At 42.2% G+C, this 19,202-nt stretch overlaps 1 protein-coding gene across 5 annotated transcripts in view; it reads left to right on the forward strand.

Moving 5' to 3' along the window:
* FOXP1 (forkhead box P1) overlaps window positions 1-19,202 on the forward strand; it is a 568,729-nt gene that overhangs the window by 191,442 nt on the left and 358,085 nt on the right. For all 5 annotated transcript variants that reach the window (XM_057507395.1, XM_057507378.1, XM_057507370.1 and 2 more), the window contains one exon: window positions 13,123-13,218. The gene's annotated coding sequence lies outside the window, so the exon portion shown is untranslated. The remainder of the gene's footprint in view (window positions 1-13,122; window positions 13,219-19,202) is intronic.

Consider the following 19,202-nt stretch of genomic DNA (forward strand, 5'->3'; position numbering starts at 1 on the left):
GTACTAAGGTGAACATACCATTTAAATATTCTCTAGAAAGTGATTCAGTGGGGCCCAGGGCCATACTGACCCCATTCCAAGATACTGAAAGTGTCCTAGTTTATCAGACGCTTTCAGGTTAAATGGGATTATGCAAAAATCCCCAATTTTTTCAGTGCAATAGCTTTTGAGAATGCAGCTGTCCCAGGTTGCTGCCTCTGGACCTCGGTGTACTCGTCTGCAGGATGGCATTAATCTTACCTCAGTGCTTTGTGAGGGGCAAATGATAGGATCGATGTGAAATAGTTCTGTGTCACTTTGTGGTATTACATAGCCCATCAGGCACCATTCAATGTAGTCTTTGAAGTAAGTGCTTGTGACGTTTTCATCCTCCATAAATTCACCCAGTGAGCAAAAACGGTACTGACTTTTCTTTGTTCCTTGGATGGCTCCTTCAGCGTTTGAGAGGAATTTTAGTTTGCAGTTCATGAGTCTTGCGTCAGGCCCTCAGTTCACGTCCCCTGTTTTAACCTGTCCTACCATAATTAGACTTAGCACTCCTTCAAACTCTTGAGAGTTAAAAAAAAAAAATTCATTTTTGGAATTAAGGCTCCAGCACCACAATGTAATACAAGTTCTGAGGCTACCTTTACAACATCCTCTTACCCACTTGGACCTTCTGGCCTTGTTTGTATCAACCAGTAAAGCAAGTGATCTCCTCCTCCTCCTCATTTTCAAGACAATATTATTTCCAAGTGTCAGATCAGAGTGTTTTAGTTGGAGAAACAATTTCATGTCCTCGCCATGTTTTGGTCTAGAAAGTCTCCTTGTACTTTCTTATTCTTTGCTTAGAGCTGCGTCCAAGTTCTCAGACAGAGAACGTCTAGGACTTCATTTTACTGCGGTAAGCTGAGAATTCACTTAAGGATGCTCTTTAGTTCCTTCCCTCTAGATTTTCCTGTCTCCTAAGGTCAGATACACTATGCAAAAACATAAAAACAAAAACGAAGAACAAGTGTACCATTGTGAAATGACACTGAAATCCTACACACTCTCTTTCCCGTATCACACTGTTTCAGTCTGTCCAGATTCCAGCTGTCCCTTTACTCAGACCAACTTACATCTTCCTCTGAATTTATCTGAGTAGAAGAATTAAGGAAAAAAAAAAAACCCTCCAGATTTCCTTCTCGGAGCGAGCTGTGAGGGCCTCTGCTCGTCGCCCACTTCTGCTGTCTGACATACATGTCAGCGGGCTTTTCTATTCCCATGAACATACTTAAAGGAAACTGCTTTTCCCCTCATCTGGTGGACTGTTGGGCTCTTTTCTCAATCTTCTGGCAGTCTGGCTTAATCTCTTGGGCATTTGACTCTTCATGTCGCTAGAGATTGTCTAAAGCAGATTAGCAAGGGAGGTATGTTTTACCCCGAGTAGAAGAGCCAAGGTGGCCCTCTTGTTCCAAATGAAACTTACGGTCTGGAAATGACTAGTAGATTCTGGAAGAAACCAGAACAAGAGAAAATTGGCCCAACTTTGATAGCATGGTCTCTCTGCTCACTGGAGTTCCAGGGAATTGAGCTATTTCTTTGCTCATGGTGTATTGTACTATCTCCAGCTCTTTAAAATTGACTAGCAGATCATAATACTTTCAGGTCTCTGATACTTGAGGACAGCCCTGTTCCCTAGGTACCTGTACAATAACTTCTCAGCTTTTTGTTACTTGCTCTAGTTTGGGGATTCATGTAGTCTTTGAGTTCATTTTCCAACTGGTCTGCTTTATGGAATGAAAATGCTAAATAAAATACTTTCATAAGAGGCTGGTGTCTGAACAGTACATGTACAGAAATACTTTTGCATTTTAGTGGAAGTTACTCCATTCTAACCTGTTATGGATGCTCCCTGCTGAGAAAGCATTCCAGAAATGGATGTCAACCAAGGGATATTCATTCATTCCATACGTTTTTCTAATTTCAAAAAAATATACACCGTCAATATTTTTTCTTAATTGAACAGTTTGCTGAACAGAAGGGCGCTTTAATTATGGTGGTCTAAATTTACACACATTGCAGTGGTATTTTGCTACATTAATTACCTTACTTGTCAAGAGTAACAGGTAATTACTACATCAACTCACCCTCCTGCAGTACATGGAAACATAACTTTATTTGAATGGATACAATAAAGCAGAGTGTAGCCACCCCACACCTTAGCTTTTGATAAAGATGGCAGCTCTTTCTCACAGTGTGTGTTCTCTCCTGAGCCCAGTAGAGGGGAGCCCACCCTTTCCTTCATGTCTGTCCAACTAAGATGCAAAGTCTGGAAACATTCATAGAATCAAAGAGCATGTGGAGTTGAAGGAACTCATTAACATCATTGACTTCATTAAACTTTCTCCATAGAATGTGTTGCAGAGAAGGGGAGTGACTTTTCTAAGGCCACACAGTAAGTAAATTAATGTGTCAGAACCAGAATTGGCACTGGTTTCACCCCACCCGGCTGCTAAAAAGCTCCATTTAAATGATTTAAAAAAAAATAATTATAGAAGAATCAGTTGGTATTGTATACTTTGAATATTCATTCACTTCCTCTCCCTCATTTGAACTTCTAACCAATGCTTTGGCTGCCTTATGAACTGTATTTATACTATATTCTGTGGAACTGCCAGGTACAACTCATGTCATTTGATTTCCTCTCTAGGGTACTAGTGTCAGCTTTTATGACAAGTTGTGTTAAAACTCTACTTTAACATGTTATTTTTTTTTCTTTTCGTAAAGTCTTGAACATTTTTGAGCATACAGGATGCCCCTACCAAAAGTATGCAAGTCTCCTGGTTGCCATGGCAGAGAAAGAAAGGATTTTGTTAGCTTTTAGGTGTGGTGCAGAATATACACAATGACATAATACAGGCAGACTGTCTTGAAAGGCTTTGTCCCCTTTTTAGTCAAACACCTGTGACAAAATTACGAACTGTGGTTAACATGTACTTCTTACAAGTGGTTTTTCAGAGTCGTCCAAGACTAGGGGAGCTCAGCTTGTAAAGAGAACTTCAGTACCTCTTTTCCCTTGCACCTGGCAGCAGGAGTGAGCGACATTAAAAAGAAGTTCAAGATGTCAAGGGTTACAGACACAACCTTGCGGAAGTGATACGAAATGGCATGCAGAGGACAGGGTGAGCTTCTCGGGGTTGATTTGAGATGTGCAAGGGAGGATACTCTCCAGTCCTGGACCCACTTCAGTTTCTGATGCCTGTACTCCTGGCATAGATGTGCATGTTTGGAACTTTTGTCCTGTCACGTGCCGTTCCAAATCACTCGGCTCTGGGACTTGTTCTGTTACAGCTTGTAGTTACTGAGTTTTCCTTTTTCCTTAGTGTTTTCTTTTGAATTGAAGGAGAGCATAGGATGATTCGATTTAGTTCTCCATGCATCTAGCTAATATCTGTTGAATGTCCACTCTGTGACAGTCATTGTGCTGTATGTGGCCGGGGGAGGGGTGCATAGTGAGGAAGCAGACAGAACAGATGCCTGCTGTCATGCAGTTTGTGTTGAAGTAGAGGGAGGCAGAGAGCGTACATAGCGAAATGAAGGAACGGTGTATTTACAGATAATGAAAATGAAGGAAGGAAATAGTAATAGACCTTGGGAAGGCTACTTACAGAGTCTCATCAGGGGAGGCCTCATGGGAGAGATGGCTTTTAACTTAAGATCTAAAGGTTAAGAATGATTGCTAGATAGAAAAAGCTGGAGGAAGAACTTTCTAGGCAGAGGGAATGTTGAGGACCAAGCGTCTGAGTTAGGAATAACAGTAGATAAGGGAGCAGAAAGAACAGTGTGGGTTAGTGGGGAGCAGAAAGAACAGAGGATGCGGGAGAAGGGGTGGGGTGGCTTGGAGGACGAGAGAGAGGGAAGCAGGGCCCTGCGTGCATGGCAAAGGGCTGGGTCTTATCGTGAGACTGATGCAAAGCCCTCCAAGGCAGCCTATTCTGCTTCAGGTGTCAGGTAAACCCCAGAGATGGCTGTTGGGGAGTGGATTGCAGAGCTTTAGGCATTGCCCTGAGGGCAGACTTCCTCTGTGGAGGTCACTGGGTCCCGGTGCCTGGACAGATGCAGCTGGCCCTGGCCTCAGTGGATTGGAAACTCTGGGGTTAGGGCCCAGCAGCCCTGCTTTAACGGGCCTTCCTTGGGATTGTGATGAGCGTGCAAGTCTGGGAACCCCGTTCTAAGAAGTGAGTGCTGGAAAGTACTTTCCGGTTCTCCCAGTTCACTGCTGTCATTCTACAGATGAGGGGGCCTAGCAGCGGGGGCTGGAGCCAAGCGGTGATCCTGTGCTGCTGAGAACTCGGTTCTTTCGACCCTGTTCTAGTGCCCTCTCCTCATGCATTCACGGGGTTAAAAGATAACCCGCTTTGTTTTTTTGAGGGGTAATTGTGACATTCATGGCGGAGGGGGTAGATGAATTTTTCAGAAGCAATGGTTCTGTGGCCCCTGAACTCGGCTGCCTCCTTCCTCTTGCTATGCTTTTCTCAGATAATTCAGAAAAACAATTTTAGTGTGAATAACCCACTCCTTTCTCCCTGGTCAGTGATGGAAAAACAAGCATTTTTGTCTTAAGTTACACCAGTGAAACACTTAGCAGAGGGTGACAGCATTCTTCTATTTCTGTATTACTCAATGTATTTGGCCTTGTTTCTGGTGTGGAAGTCCTGACACTCCCAGCTGATGCTTTAAAGTCATGGTAGAAGGCAGAAGGTGGATGACCAGCAGGCGCCGTGTTTCTGCTCTCTCATATTTCCAAGCGTGGCCCTGGCGCATCCCCAGGTTGCCCTCCTCACCCCCACCTGGCCTGGTCTGCCTGGCTAAGTCCTGCTCAGCATCGGGGCCTCAGGCTTACAGATCACTTCTTCCACGATCCCTTTTTGGTCTTATTGTGCTCAGGTCCAGTCTGTGTGTCAATCATTCTCATGCCTGCGTGTTGTGTTGGCATTGCCTCATAGACTGTGGGTTCATGAGGGCAGAGACCTCCATTTATCTCAATCCCAAGCTGTACTCAGCTTGAAGCCCAGTGTCTGGACCATGGTAGGTACTGAAAAAGTAACTATCAAGTGTAGAGTGTAACTGTCAAGCGCACAGCTTTCCTGCTTAACTAATGACCTGGTGCTCTCGTAAGCAAATTATTGGAAGGCATGGTGGGGGATCTTTTCTAAAGAGGGTACGGACACAGAGTAGGGAGACATGGTCCCATGGGATCAAGATAAGATCAAAGCCAAGTACTAGGACTTATTCAAGGTAAATCCTAACGCAGGCTATAAGGTGTAAACAGTAGTAGTCAGCATGAGTTAATGCTCTAGCTCCATGATGAACAACTCACACATTTCAATAGCTTCATGTAATAAAGGTTATGCCATCCTATCTTCATGTCAGCGCATGCTGGTTGAAAACCACCCCTTCCACCCTGCATCCTGTACTTGCCCCAAAGAAGATGGAGTTTCCACAGTCTTTGGTGAAAGGAACAGAGGGTACAATTGATTTTTTTTTTTTTTGGTCATGCTGGGATGTGGCCACCTTGCTACCACCACTCACATCCCATTGCTCAGAAACCAGGTGCATGGTTCTCACCTAAATGCCAGGGAAACTGGGCAATGTAATAATCTAAACTGTATGCCCAGGGAGAAGAATACAAAATGGACATAGTTAGTATGTCGTCATCCCAAACAATGTGTTACTTTGGTTTCAGCCCCTGAGGTTGGGTCAGATGGAAGCATCGCGCCTCCTGTTTTGTAGCCTGCTCATCAGTAAATAGCTTGTTCTCCCAGGCACCAGGAAGAGTGCTGGCCCTCAGAGGCCATTCATTCTTGCATGCCACACTCAAGGAGGGTGTGTTTGGTTTAAATCCCAGCCAAGAGCCCATCTTCCTGTGGGATCGGGCAGGGTGATTTGCTGCTGAGCCAGCTGTATGTAGCTTGCATTCCTTCCACTGTAAGGCGAAATACCTTTCCCTTAGCAGAGAATTGGGCTGGCTACCCACAGATTGGCTTTCCCTTGGCAGGGCCTGTTTGTGTTCAGCTGTAGGTCATTTTTCTCTTTTACTCCTGGAGTTGACACATTGGGAGAAAAGGCTTCACTAGTGGTGGGGACCCTTTACCACTTGCCGTCGTCAGGGGCTTGCTGAAGACCTCAGGCAAACTATGATGTCTAAAGAAGCAGCCTGAAGTTGCTTTAAGACTTAGTTTTTTGTGTACTAATCTCAATTGATGTATAGCCAGAAAATGATATAGGAAAATGTCCATGATACATTAAATGGAGGAAATACATATAAGGTTTTCACTTCATGATGCCCTATTTTTTTTTTTTTTTTAAGGAAAGACAAGTCTTTCCTTACTGTCTTGCTGACCATGGTCGTTCTCAGGAAAGGAGCTGACATTTTCATCGAGTCCTCATTCTCCCTTCCTGCTATCATCCTTCCAGCTCAGTACAGAGATTCAGTGAGACTCTTGGTGGATCCTGTGTAGATGTGTTATTGAGCTGGAGGCTGGAGAGATCTGTAGTGCCCAGATCATGAGGGCCTTGTAAGGGCTAAGCAAAGGGTTTTGATCTGTATCCTAAGGGTACTGGGGAGCTGTTGAAAGTACTCCCAAGCAGGGAGTAAGGGCAGGATGAGTATGCATGCATGTGTAATGTGCGTGTGTCTGAGAGGCAGAGAGGTTGATGGAGAGAGAGATAACAATGATGAATGATGATTGCATTTGTCATGTGTTTTTGGCTGTTGGGAAAGAGCCTCAGCAGGAGAGAGTGAGTGTGAAGACAGCATGGCGCCCTTCTCCCAGCTGACACGAGAGGTCTCCTCCCCCACCCCCTGCTCCTTCTGCACAGAAGTTACTTGTCAATCAGGAGCTTACCATCCCAGCTCCCAAGAAGGCAGTGCATTTGGGGTAAATATTTATGAAATGCCAAACTTCAAGATCAAGATGTATTTTGTTTTTCATGAGCGAATGACTCAGAATTGTGTTAAGTTATTAAAAGACAAATTATTGTGGGCTATTATGGAAAAAAGGAACAAGGTGAAAGTATAAAATATAAATTACATCAAGCAATTTATTTACAGCTATCATCTGCAAGCAATCAGCTCCTTTAAACAGAATTAATTTTTTTAAAGATTTGAAGTATAAAAATTCAATTTATTTGTGGAGTCTCAATAAGAGGACTTTTAAAAAGTAAGATGGACTGTTGCTTTGCTTCAGGGAATGTTAACTGGGTGCCCAAGATGATAGAACCACTATGACTGGGACACAAGAGAAACTCGGCTCTTGAGACACTGCCTGTCTGGAAAAAAAAGCCACCAAAAGCCACTAATGAGTATAAATGTCTTCTTCTTTTTGAAGTTCAGGTAACTCTTCAGATTCTATAACCAGTATTTCAGAAATTGCCTTGTTGTGGAAAAATCATAAAATTCTAAAGAAAGATATCACTCAATCCTATTCCTTCCAGGGCAAACACTGCTATTTTTTTTTTCCTGTTCTTCATGGATGCATATTTTTACACAGTTGAGAGTCTCCTGATAGGATTTTTCTGTCTTATTTCATGTCACATTATAACAAGCATTTATTTGCACACGTTTCCCCATTCCCAGGACCATCGTTAATGGCTACAAAATATTCCTTTGTCAAACTGGACTATCATTTACCTGCCTTTGTTCTTTTTTGATTGACATTTTAGGTAAAACAGATTCATAAAATTTGTCCATTTTATGTCTGAAACCATTTTGTACACTTAACTGTTACAATCAAACATTAATGGGGAACTGAGATTTTTTTAGAAGTCTTTCTCTGTATGCATATGTCTCTGAACTTTGCCATCCCTTGCCCAAAAAAAGTGAACTAAAACCTTGTTACACAAATTTACATTCTTGAGAGACTCAAAGGGAGTGTATTTGATACACTGTATCTGGCAAATTCTATCACTAGACACATAGCTCCTACTTTAAAATTGGTTAATACAGAGCATCCTCAATATCCAAGAAGAGCTCATTTTGTTCTAATTCGGGGAGACTTCCCGCCTGATCTTGCAACTAGAGGTTGTCACTTCTTGTTCCCAGCCTTCACTCCCCCAGTGACATTTAAAATCTATGTGTTTTTTTATTTTGCCTTTTTTTTTAAGTGCATAATATTAGATCACTTTTAGGTAACTGTTACCTACGTTACCCTAACTCAGGACTTCACTCTACTGGCTAAGAAGAACCATCCCCATTTTCTCTTTGTTACAGCAGTACTTGGAGTTTTGTTCTAAGTGGCATGGGATGCTTGTGAGCCCTTTCCGTGGGCACACAAGCCCTTTGAAAGGAAGGCTTAGGGGGAGGAATAAGGCAGTGGGACTGGACCTCAGCCGGAAACTGAGCCCTGCCAGCTGGCTCTCTCTTCTGTCTTGGGTAATTTAGGTTACGCTCCCTGAGCATGAGCAATCCATTCCTGGCAATCCTGGCTGAAAATGCTAACCAGAGCCTATTCCCCATTATTTTACATAGGAGAAATCATAATATATTATGTGTCAGTATGCAATTTCCCCTTTATCAATTTTTCTAAGGCAGAAGTTGGCAAATTATGGCTCTCGGGCCAAATCCGGTCCACTGTCTCTGTTTTTGTAAATAAACCTGTATCAGAACATAACACTCATATGTTTACTTAGCACCCCTGGTGGGTTTTCCTGCTTTTGCTACTACAATGGCAGAGTTGAGTAGTTGCAATAGAGAACTTATGGCTGAAAAGTCTAAAATACTTGCTGTCCCTTTACAGAAAAATCTATAAACCCTTGTTCTAAAATATGACTAAAGTGTGGTAAAATGTCTTACATGTAGTTAACAACTATCACATTAAGAATGTAAAATGTCTACAACATTGGATTACTCAACAATGAATGTGATTTCAACATACATTTTGTTTTTGGACTCACCAAGAACAGCTGAGACACGTCCTCTTTGTTGCTGGTTTTCCCCAACCTCTACAGAAGTTTCTGACCTTCTACCAATTGTATTGTAACTTGACACCTTCCTCTCACACATTTTATTAAAGATGTATTACATTTTGGAGGAGGTCATAGAATTTTTTTCTTTTATAAGTAAAAAGCAAAAAATGTTTGATTTAGAAATAAACATTACCTATACTGTTTGGATATTAAAAGCCAAAAGGTATTCAACTAGGAAAATGTCAACTAGGCATACCTTTGGTGGCATTTGCTTATATTTCTTTTCTTATTTGCTCAGTGTTCTCATAGAAAATATGGGAACCAGACCTCCTCACAGGGCTCTGTGAAGACTAGGTCAGATGTATCTTTCCTTATTCTGGGAATATATTAGCTGTTGGTTCCCATATTCTTTTCTACCTGTTGCTTAATTAGAGGAGCAAATTATCACAACCACAAAATATTTTCAGGAGTTTTTCCAAATTTACAGTATTTCTGCTTATGTAGAGTGGCCCAGAAGTTCAAGCATAACTTTGGAGCCAAGGAGAAACGAGGTCTGTGTATTCTGGTAAGAGGTACCAGCCATGGTAACAGACATCCCTGAATCTCAGTGCAGGGTTATTTCTTAGGCACCTCAGGGTCTAGTGTCAGCTGGTGGGACCAGGGGTGGTGGCTTTGCTCCACGGAGTGTTTTAGGGACCTGGGCTCATTTCATTCAGTGATTTCACCACCTGCAGGAGGTAAGAGTTTCCCATTGGGCCTCTGAGCCCACAATCAAGGGAGGGGAGGGAGCATTGGGAATGGTTCAGGTTTCAGGATGAGAATGCAGGCGACATACCCACTTTCATCTGTGTGGCCAGAACTCCATCACAAGGCCCCACCTAACTGCAAGGGAGGCCGGGAAACGCATCCCAGCTGTGTGTCCAGAAAGAAGGAATGCATTTGATGAGTGCCTAGCCAGTCTCTGCCACAGACTGCCCATACCTTTCTGGATGATTTGGGAGGACAAACGCTTACCATATATAAATTGCACAGGTACATCAATAGTCTGAGAACCTATCACTAACAGGTACCCATGGAAATAGCACTTGGAGAACAGTAATGCAGATTTGGGACCATTAATCGATATACTTATTTGAATATATTTAAAAATGAGCCTGAGATCTAAATCTGTTTCCTACATGTTGTACACCATGTATGTATTTTGTTGTTATAAAATCACAGACCTATCACAAAGTGAGTTTAGAAATATGTACACAATGTTATATGCCATGACATTTTCATTCCCAAAATGGTCTAGGTGGACTCATTTTTATTTTGCTATCCTATAAAATCAGAAGTCATACACAGTATTAAGCAGAATTGTTTATCCATGCTGCCAGGCAGAGCATTTGTTGAAACACTACCACTGTTATTTAATCCGAAGTTCTCCTTTTACAATGAACCACATCAGGAGCATTTTCAATTTTTTCAATAAAACCTAAGCACATCTTTTTTTCCTTTAAAGTTACTCATTTTAAATCATGATTATATGAATATTTTTAGGATTGCAATCACTATGAAATGAAGGACAAAATTTATCATACCAAAATAGAAATTTAATTTAAAGTAGAAAGAACTTGATTGCAGGATTTAGTAGATCAGAAAAAAAATGTATAAGAGGATATTCAAGAATACTTAAAAAAAACAAAACACTGTAGAACAGTTTTACAATACACTTGGAAAAAATACAATTGTTTGTTGATCTTGTAAAGATCATATTTAAGCCAGTTTCAAGAAAGATCAAATTTTTGTAAGGCTGAAAAAGCACATTAAAGCAAATAAACCTTTCGGTCATTCCATGGAGAAATTAACTTAAAAGAAAATCTTTATTCAGCATAAAGTCAGTAAAGGTTTATTTGAGATAGAAGTTGCTCTTGACCGTATTGGGATGCAGGGGTCAAAGTCAAGACTGTACATGGGCATATGTGATTAAAAATACTCCCTTCACTTTTCTTGGTACTCTTGGCATTTCCTACTACCTTGTCACTTTGTCCTTGACTATATTTGAGGCGGAAAAACAATTCACGTTGTCAAGGGTGGTTTTCCAATCAGCTCGCTCTTATTTTTTCCCCCAGTGCTTCTTTGTTATATTAGATTTAAAATTTACTATTCATGAAACACATTTTAATCAGTGACCATATCAGACAAATGGAAGCTAAGTGCTGGTTAGCATGTTGAAAATAAACACGAGGGTTCTCATTAATGTCGCTGTCTGAATAATTAGCTGAGCATCGTGTACTGAGCAACGGCGAAAGCACGCTGGCTTCTCACCGGAGCGACAGGGTGACAGCCATGTCTCAGAGTGTGGCCATTAGTGTGCCCCACCATCAATGTCATGTTACTGTGTCAAATTAGTTAGTGTCCCCTTAGGAGAGACACCGGACCCTACAAATTATCCTCCCACATCTCTCCGAACTGTGTTTGCAAAACCTGCGATCGAGTGTGAGCAAATTATTAGCATGGCTCATAAATTAAGTAGTTGACAGTCTTATAACATTTTATAAGTAGATAATAAAGGGTAGAAAAGTTTTCTGATTGCTTTGCCCTGATGTTAAAGCTGTGATCTGCCATCTTTGCCTTGAGAAGCCCACAGCTGATAGTTGTTTTTTTATTTTTTTTTAAGAGGAACAGACACATGGAGTGTCAGCAAATGTTTGGAAAATGTGGACTTTAAAAGGAAGCAAGTGTAAATCTATTGAAAACAATATAATTAACTTTGTTATCTCATTGCTCTGATAAGTCGGTGACAATGGTCTCCTCTCTGTGGTGGCAGTTGCTCATTAATGAGTTCACCAATTAAGTTTGAGCGATTACAGCCTTTGCCAACTGAAATTCTCTTAAAAAATGTTTTTGATGCATTCTTCTCAGAGTCTTAAGCTGCCCTGTTGAAGGGGAGTAATGCTAGCACTGCATGTTAAACTCACACAAGAGTGAAAATTCTTAAGCAGTAACATGTTTGGCAAACAGTCTATCCTCACACAGATAACTAATATCTAGAAAACATAGTGTGGACTAATCTATCCTGAGTTAATCTCTTATCAAGAAGCAGTACCCACTGGAAGCCACCTGACTCCTCTGAGCTCTGGTAGACAGGCAGCCCACATAGTTTCCAGAGATACGTGACTATTCAAATCACAAAACTTCATCGGTTTCAACTTCTGTCTGGTTAGATGTAGAAAACATACGTTCACGGAGTTTTGCCAGTTTCCTTTTGAAAGGGAGCACCGCACGCGCACAAGAGAGGGCTCATGCTTTCTGCTCATTCTGTAGTTGCCTCTCCCCGTGTCACAGAGTCCCTTCTGTCATCTTGAGGGCGGTACAGGAGGCATTCTCATCTCAAGCATCTATGCGGAAAAAGCCTGGCATGCAGAATCTTGCTACTGACGACTATTCATAAAAACTTTATGGATCTGTACTGGAGGATGAGTTGACTTATCTGTCAGCAACTTCAGTTTACTTGGAACTGGATTTGGTAAATATTCTAAGAACCCAGCTGAGCCACAGGAGCTCTCTGTCTCAGCACATGAGCACGTGTGTTGCTGTGAGAAGGCTGGGTCACAACCTCCTTCTGCATTTTAAATGCAACTGGAGAGAAACTATAAACTGTGGCAAGTAAGATGTTGTATTTGGCCAGCAGGGGAGAGACCCTATCTTTTTTTCATGTGCACCTATCTAATGTGTATCAGTGCGTGTGCACATGTGTGCGTATGTTTTCTTCCATCTCTCCCACTGGACACGACAACCCAAAGCAACATTATCCTGTGGACTCATAGGTCATCCTGTCCTCACTTCTCAGAATAAGTTAACATATTAATGATGAGAATTTATCCTAGAAAATAAGAGATGCTGCAAGTTAAAGGACCCAAACTTCCTAAATGAATGCCGGTGCCTTCAAGAGTGGCGATTTTACTTTGCTATTTAACATTTCACATCTTTCCACTATCATTATATATAATACTGTAACTCGGATTATGAGCTAATGAAATGCTGATCTAAGGGAAAGGACAAAACAGATGCCTAGATACGTGATTACACTTTGAATGTAAAATCAGTGTGGCAACCGGGAATATCTGAGGCTCCAGTGAAAGTCCCATTTTTGCAGCATCATAATTTGCTCCTGCAATTAACCTATCCTATTTCTTTTGCTTCCAGTGTCCCTGTGTGTGTTGCAGTCCTGTGGCATTATGCATGCCCCCAACCAGTGACCCCCCAGGCTTTTATGGCTGTGAGACACGTTAAAAGTTCAGGGTAAGTGGCAAACCGCAATAATACTGCATATCGTTTAAAAACTGCCATCCACCTTTGTAGGTGACACAATGGTGGATATAGTAATCCTCTGGAGGATAATAGAATGCCCTGTTATCGAGCAGGAATTCCAAAGCTAGTGGGAATAGATTTGTTGTTCTCCAGGCTAGCTTTATGCTTTTCCAAGAGTAAGATCCTTAACGTGGATTATATTTGTGGAAAGGTGATCTAATGCAGACAGAGTAGGCCAACTTTGTCTTTAAAGGTCCACATAGTAGATACTGTCAACCTCATGGCCCATACAGTCTCTGTTACAACTAGTCAACTGTGTTGATGTAGCGCAGAATTAGCCAAAGGTAACTTATCAATGTATGGTTGTGGCTATTGCAATAAAACTTTATTTACAAAAACTGGCAGTGGGCCATATTGGCCTGAAGGCCATAGTTTGCTGATGCCTGATCTAAACATAAAATGAGGAACCTATAAACAGGATACCTCACTGGGTTGCAGTCCCTCTGATCTTGAGTAACCCGTTTATCAAGAGGAAGCAGGAATAAAAAAAATACCTCTCCTTACCACCACTCAGGGTTCAGTTGTAAGGATGAAACAAAATAGAAGGTGTATCAAAGTGCTGAAAATTTTGAAACTCCTTACAAATGCAATGGATGGCTCTGTACAGTCATTCTGTTCATGTGGCAGTGTACCTTCTTCACCTCTTTAATCACATTGGGCTTTCATGAGCTAAATGAGTGTGGGGGAAAGATCTTTTATTTTCTAAGTAATGTGGTTTGTCTGTACGTTCTATTTTACAGTTAATGTACAAGCTTTTGAAATGTCTTCTTAGTATCAAATATGGATAAAGGGATATATGGGTAGATTATGGCAGGCTAAAGATCAAATGCCAATGAAGAATGATTACATTCCCTTTAATCATCAGATTCTGAAAGTGTTTTAAAATCTTCCACTTTTAACATAGGCCTTAATAAATACTAATGCTTTGGATGTCTACAAGTATGTTTGAATTTCACAAGTCTTGCATGTCAAAACAGAGATAGGCTCCGCAAACATGCTTCCCGGGCTAGTGGTACTAATTAAGGAGAGTCACACTTAAGCAAACAGCTTGGTGAATAGAGCAGTAATCAGAATCCCAATTCATGAATTTTCTAGTTTTTTTTTCCTCACTTAAAATAGGATCGTCTTGAAACATGTTTTCATGTCTCAATATCATTTAAGTTTTGTTTTCTAGTCACAAAGATGTGACTATATAAGTTAAGAAGTTAGTTTTGTATTCTCTATCATGAAAGTTGTCTAGAAGAGAGTAGTATGTGCCCTTAATCTTCCATCTTTCTGCTTTGTTTGCCTGTGCAAGTGTTGCTTTATTTTCAGGGTCACATAATGGCTGCTGGCTCTCCAGCCATTGCATCTACATCCTGAAAGGAAGAGGCACAATTACAAAGAAAAGAGTAGTTCTCCCACATGAGGCCACTTTAAAGAACTTCCCTGAAGTTTTACTCATTGATTTCTTTCCACCATCTCTCTAACATAAGGGCATCTGGGAAATGTAACCTTAGTCTTAAGAAATCTGATATCCCAGATAAACTCCAGATTGTAGTAGAAATGAAGAAAAGGGGAACAGTTACTGAGCAGCAATTGTGGTTATACAAAATAAAGGTATCAATTTTTCTTATGTGTTTAATGTTTATTTCAATGAATGCTTTCTGACTTCTGTTAACTTGTGGGCATAACGTCTTACTTGAGTTTTATGTGTTTGAATTTCAGCTTATTTAATTCTCAGCAGAGATGCATACTTCAATAAATATTTTAGGACCACAATATTCTTACTGAAAGTGCCATGGTAGATCTGAGAAATTTCTTTCTCAAGAGAGCTATCAACTAAAATACAAACTCCTGAATTTTCTAATGGATATTTTCTCCCCTGGACATAAGCTTTTTGTTAAAGCTTGAGTATCAGCACAAGGTCCTAGCAGCCTGCAGGCTTCTACCTAATTCTGTTCTTCCTGATATGCACAGGGAATGTCGCTGATGGCTTCACACTTTCCCTCTGAGACAGGACAGAGCTCTCCGCCCTGCATCTGTGCTTTGCTGGTCCCTGTATCTGTGCTAAAAGCTCTTGAAGGATGGGGAGACAAGGGTGTCACCCCTGCCCAAGATCTCTGTTCCAGATTGACCTGTATGTTATTCTTGTGAAAATGTCCATCTCAGAATGAGTAAAATGAGATTGCCCTATGCTTTCAGAATACAGTTACTGCCCATACCAGCCTGTGATAGATGCTCAGGAAATACAGTAGTTGATAAATTCCCAAACATTTATTTGAATACCTGCTATGGGTATAGGCCAGTAATGTGGTTAAGTGTGTCTGCTTTGAAGTTAGATCAGCCTAGAATCAAATTCCCTGTTCCCCACTTACTGGCTCAGTGACAGTAGGTGACCGACTTAACCTTCCTGGGCCATGATGGCCTCATCCGGGAAGTGGGGATAGAAATAGGAGCTGTAAAGAGCTAGTGAGACGATGCTTGCCAAGAGCTTAGCACGGATCCTGGTGGGTAATAAATGTCCGCATTGCCTCAGACACCCCAGGTAACAGGGTGGAAATGCCTGTCTTTGAGGAGTTTTTACCTCCTATAGCTGGGTTGTTCCTTGTTTCACTGGTAGACCGTGGATATTTCAATCCAGGGCTTTCCCCCTGGTATTCTCTTGTAAGTTGAAGTGGCACCTTAGGAGGTGCCTTTGATGCCCATCTTTAAGGACATTGTGGCCCCAAACACAGCTGGACAGCCCTGCTCACCAAACTCAGATCGCCGGGTCCTGATTTGATGATTTCGCCTGAGAGGTGTGCTGTAGTTCTTCTTTTATTCCGTTTTTTTACTTACTCAGGCAATGGGTCTGCAGAGCAAGCAGAATTCGCTAACTGCTTTCAGGTTAGTATTGCTGATGATAATCTGAAACCGTAGGGTTTCACTCATGCTGGCTGATGCTACCTGATGTCTATCACGCCCCGCTGCATCCCGGTCCCTGCCTCTGTGCTGAGTCTGCCGAGCCGGCCCTGACCCCCTACAGATCTTCCCGGGAATGGCCCTCAGGGAGCTGTCACCTGTGCACAGAGAGCCGCAGAGGCCGTCAGCAGTGTTCACGGATGGCCCAGTTGGCTGTGTGTCCTAAAGTTGAGAAGTGGTCACAGCCACTTGACTGTGGCCACCTGTTGAGTATTTGACTCTGTGGAAACAGTGGCTTGACTATCTTGCCTGTTCAAGACTCTCGAAAACTTTGAGCTTTTAAGCTGTATGGTTTCAAATATTCTATTTAGACGCTGTTACTGTGCTCAGGCGCCACAAAATCTCCCTTGCCTCTGGACCATGGTGCTCTTGGCCAGAATAATTCCTATGCTTACAGGGCTCACCCTTTCTCCTCCCTCATTGGTCAGTTCAGAGAGCCACCCTGGCCACCCACATTAAAGAAGATTGCCCTTCCCACTCTCAGTCCAAGTCTCCTGTTGGTTCCCCTTATTACAGCTTCTGACACTTTCTGAATACACCTGTTTACCTGGTAATAAGCAGGGGACAGGTCTGTCTGATTCAGTGTGGCTTCCTCGTGGCTGACAGTGCCTAGGGTAGGGTGGGCTTGTGTGTACTTGGTGTTCGTAGAATCAGTCAGAGTATGTGTGGGGATTTCCCTGTGAATGTCTGTATTTTCATTGTACCTAAGAGGACTGCATCTAGGTGAGAGAGTAAGAGAAAAACTAAGACCTCACATATCACCTTTATTATAGGAGTAGAATACTGCCCTGGGGTTTTCTCTGGGAAGTTTCCACCATCCCCTGCACGAGTCTTTGATATTCTGTGTGTCCCATCCAGAAAGGGTTGTATATCATCTTCCCAAGGAAAACAGAGTCATTTGCCCTGTGGGCCTGAAGTTGTTGTAGGTGGTACATGTTAATTAAGGACATTGGGTTCAAAGTTCACATCCCAGCAGTCATATTCATTGACTCTTTGTCCTCGGACAAACTACTCTCCCTCTTTGGGCCTCAGTTTACTTGCCTGAGACAGGGGTAATAGCGTTACCCATCTCGTGGTGTTACTGCAAGGATTCCATGAGATGATTTGTGTATAGAGCACAGGGCCTGGAACAGAAAGAACAATGAGGTTGTTGATTTAGAAAGATCAGCAACCAGTCTCAGGAGCCTCACTGACAATACTCACGTTGCACTTTCCTGCCGTCTTCATGTTCAAGGTGGTAAAAATGGTAAAGAACCTGACTCCGTATTATACTTGTTCATGTTTCATGCACTGAAATAACTTTAAGAGGTACAAAATGAGCAAGCAGTGGGACGATCTCTTTTATATTCGTTGCTGACATGTTGACTGTTAGATGTTTATGCCCTGCTCCAGATAATAGGCATTATCAACCTCCAGTGCGGGGATGGCTCAGTGATCAGAGCCAGATCCACCTCGATAAAACCTTGGAAATTGGGAGTTCAAGACGCTACACTGCTCTCAAGCTACATGGCTGCTGGGGATATGGTCTGTTCTTAGGTTAATCAGGGTTGGTTTGCTCACCTGCCCCATGATAGACAGTGTCTGCAGAATCTAACTTTTAAAAAATTATCCCTTGATAATGTCTGTTCTGAGAATTTATTTGCTTCTTTTTTAAAAATAAAAACTCAAATCTATGCAGATTGAAAGGAACTGGATGTAGATATCTTTCGTCATCAGCTTCGGTTTCTTTCAGCTCCTTAAGGAAGATGGTCTGTGATTATCACTGTGCTGTGTGGGTCTGTCTGCCTGGCATGTGTGTTTGTCATGTGAAAGCTGAAGCACAGAAAGGACAAGTCCCTAAAAAGTCCCACAACTTTTTGGTGATAAAAGATGAAGTACATTAGGTGACATACCTTTATTTACAGGATTTACAGAATAGGTAGGGTTATCTAAGAAATTGAAAGAGCCATTAATGCTGTTAGCTGATAACTTTATACCCTCTGAACTTGTAAAACAACATGATTAAAACAGTTTAAGGCATCAGATCTGGTTCCTACTATCCTTTTTTAGTACAGAAGAAGCTGCAATTTGGTGAGTTTCAGTCAAGTGTAACAAATGATTCAGGAAAAACTTCTGTTAGACCCATCGCAGCTTTCAGAAAGGCGAAGACTCAGCTTTTGTACATCTCTGAAAACACAGAACACCCCAGTCTCCAAATATCATTTCAGAAACTAAAACAATAATCGTGGAAGGGCGAACAGATCCGTGTAACATGAGACTGGATGGGCGCCGCTTACAGGGGAGGCTGCCAGGCTGGGTCAGCTGCGTGCAGCTCCCAGCACCGGATGCCTGAGTGTCGGTGGAAGAGAGGGGAGGGGCTTTCTGCATTTTATTTCCCCCTAACATTTGAAATGTTGCTGCGCTGAGTCCAGTTTGGTACAGCAGCCTGCAGTGCCAGGTAAGTCTGGCTAAGATGTGCTAGGGCTTGAATGTCTCAGAGGCCCCTCCTGCAGACCTTCAGTAAACCCTCACCCCTGTGTTCTCATCCCTATGGGGACCGGCCACGCCTCACTTCCCTGTATAGCTGTCCCAGTCCATTCATTAAAGTGTTACAAATTCATCCTTCCACTCCTGGCCCACAGTCAAAACATGGTGGTTTCTTGGGGATTCTACTCCTAGAGTAAACCATGCTTACTCCTTCTTGGTCCTGTATAGATGTACACGCCTAGAAGAACTTGCATTTCATGCTGCCACCAACCCCTGCACACATAATTCCACCCACCCCTTCAAAAAGTAATGAGAGGTAAAAGTAGCATTTGCAAAACTCATGAAAAAATCCTGAGAAACTCCAATTAACACAGTTAAGAGAAACACTCCCGTTGTGAAACGCCTCCCCCGTGCTAGCTACCTTTACCAAGAGTGCACTGTGTGCCAGGCATGGTTCCAAGCCCTTGGTTTATTTTGCCTCACGAAAACTCTACTAGAGGTGGATG

Source organism: Manis pentadactyla, chromosome 1 (genome assembly GCF_030020395.1).
Source record: "Manis pentadactyla isolate mManPen7 chromosome 1, mManPen7.hap1, whole genome shotgun sequence".
Lineage (NCBI taxonomy): Eukaryota > Metazoa > Chordata > Mammalia > Pholidota > Manidae > Manis > Manis pentadactyla.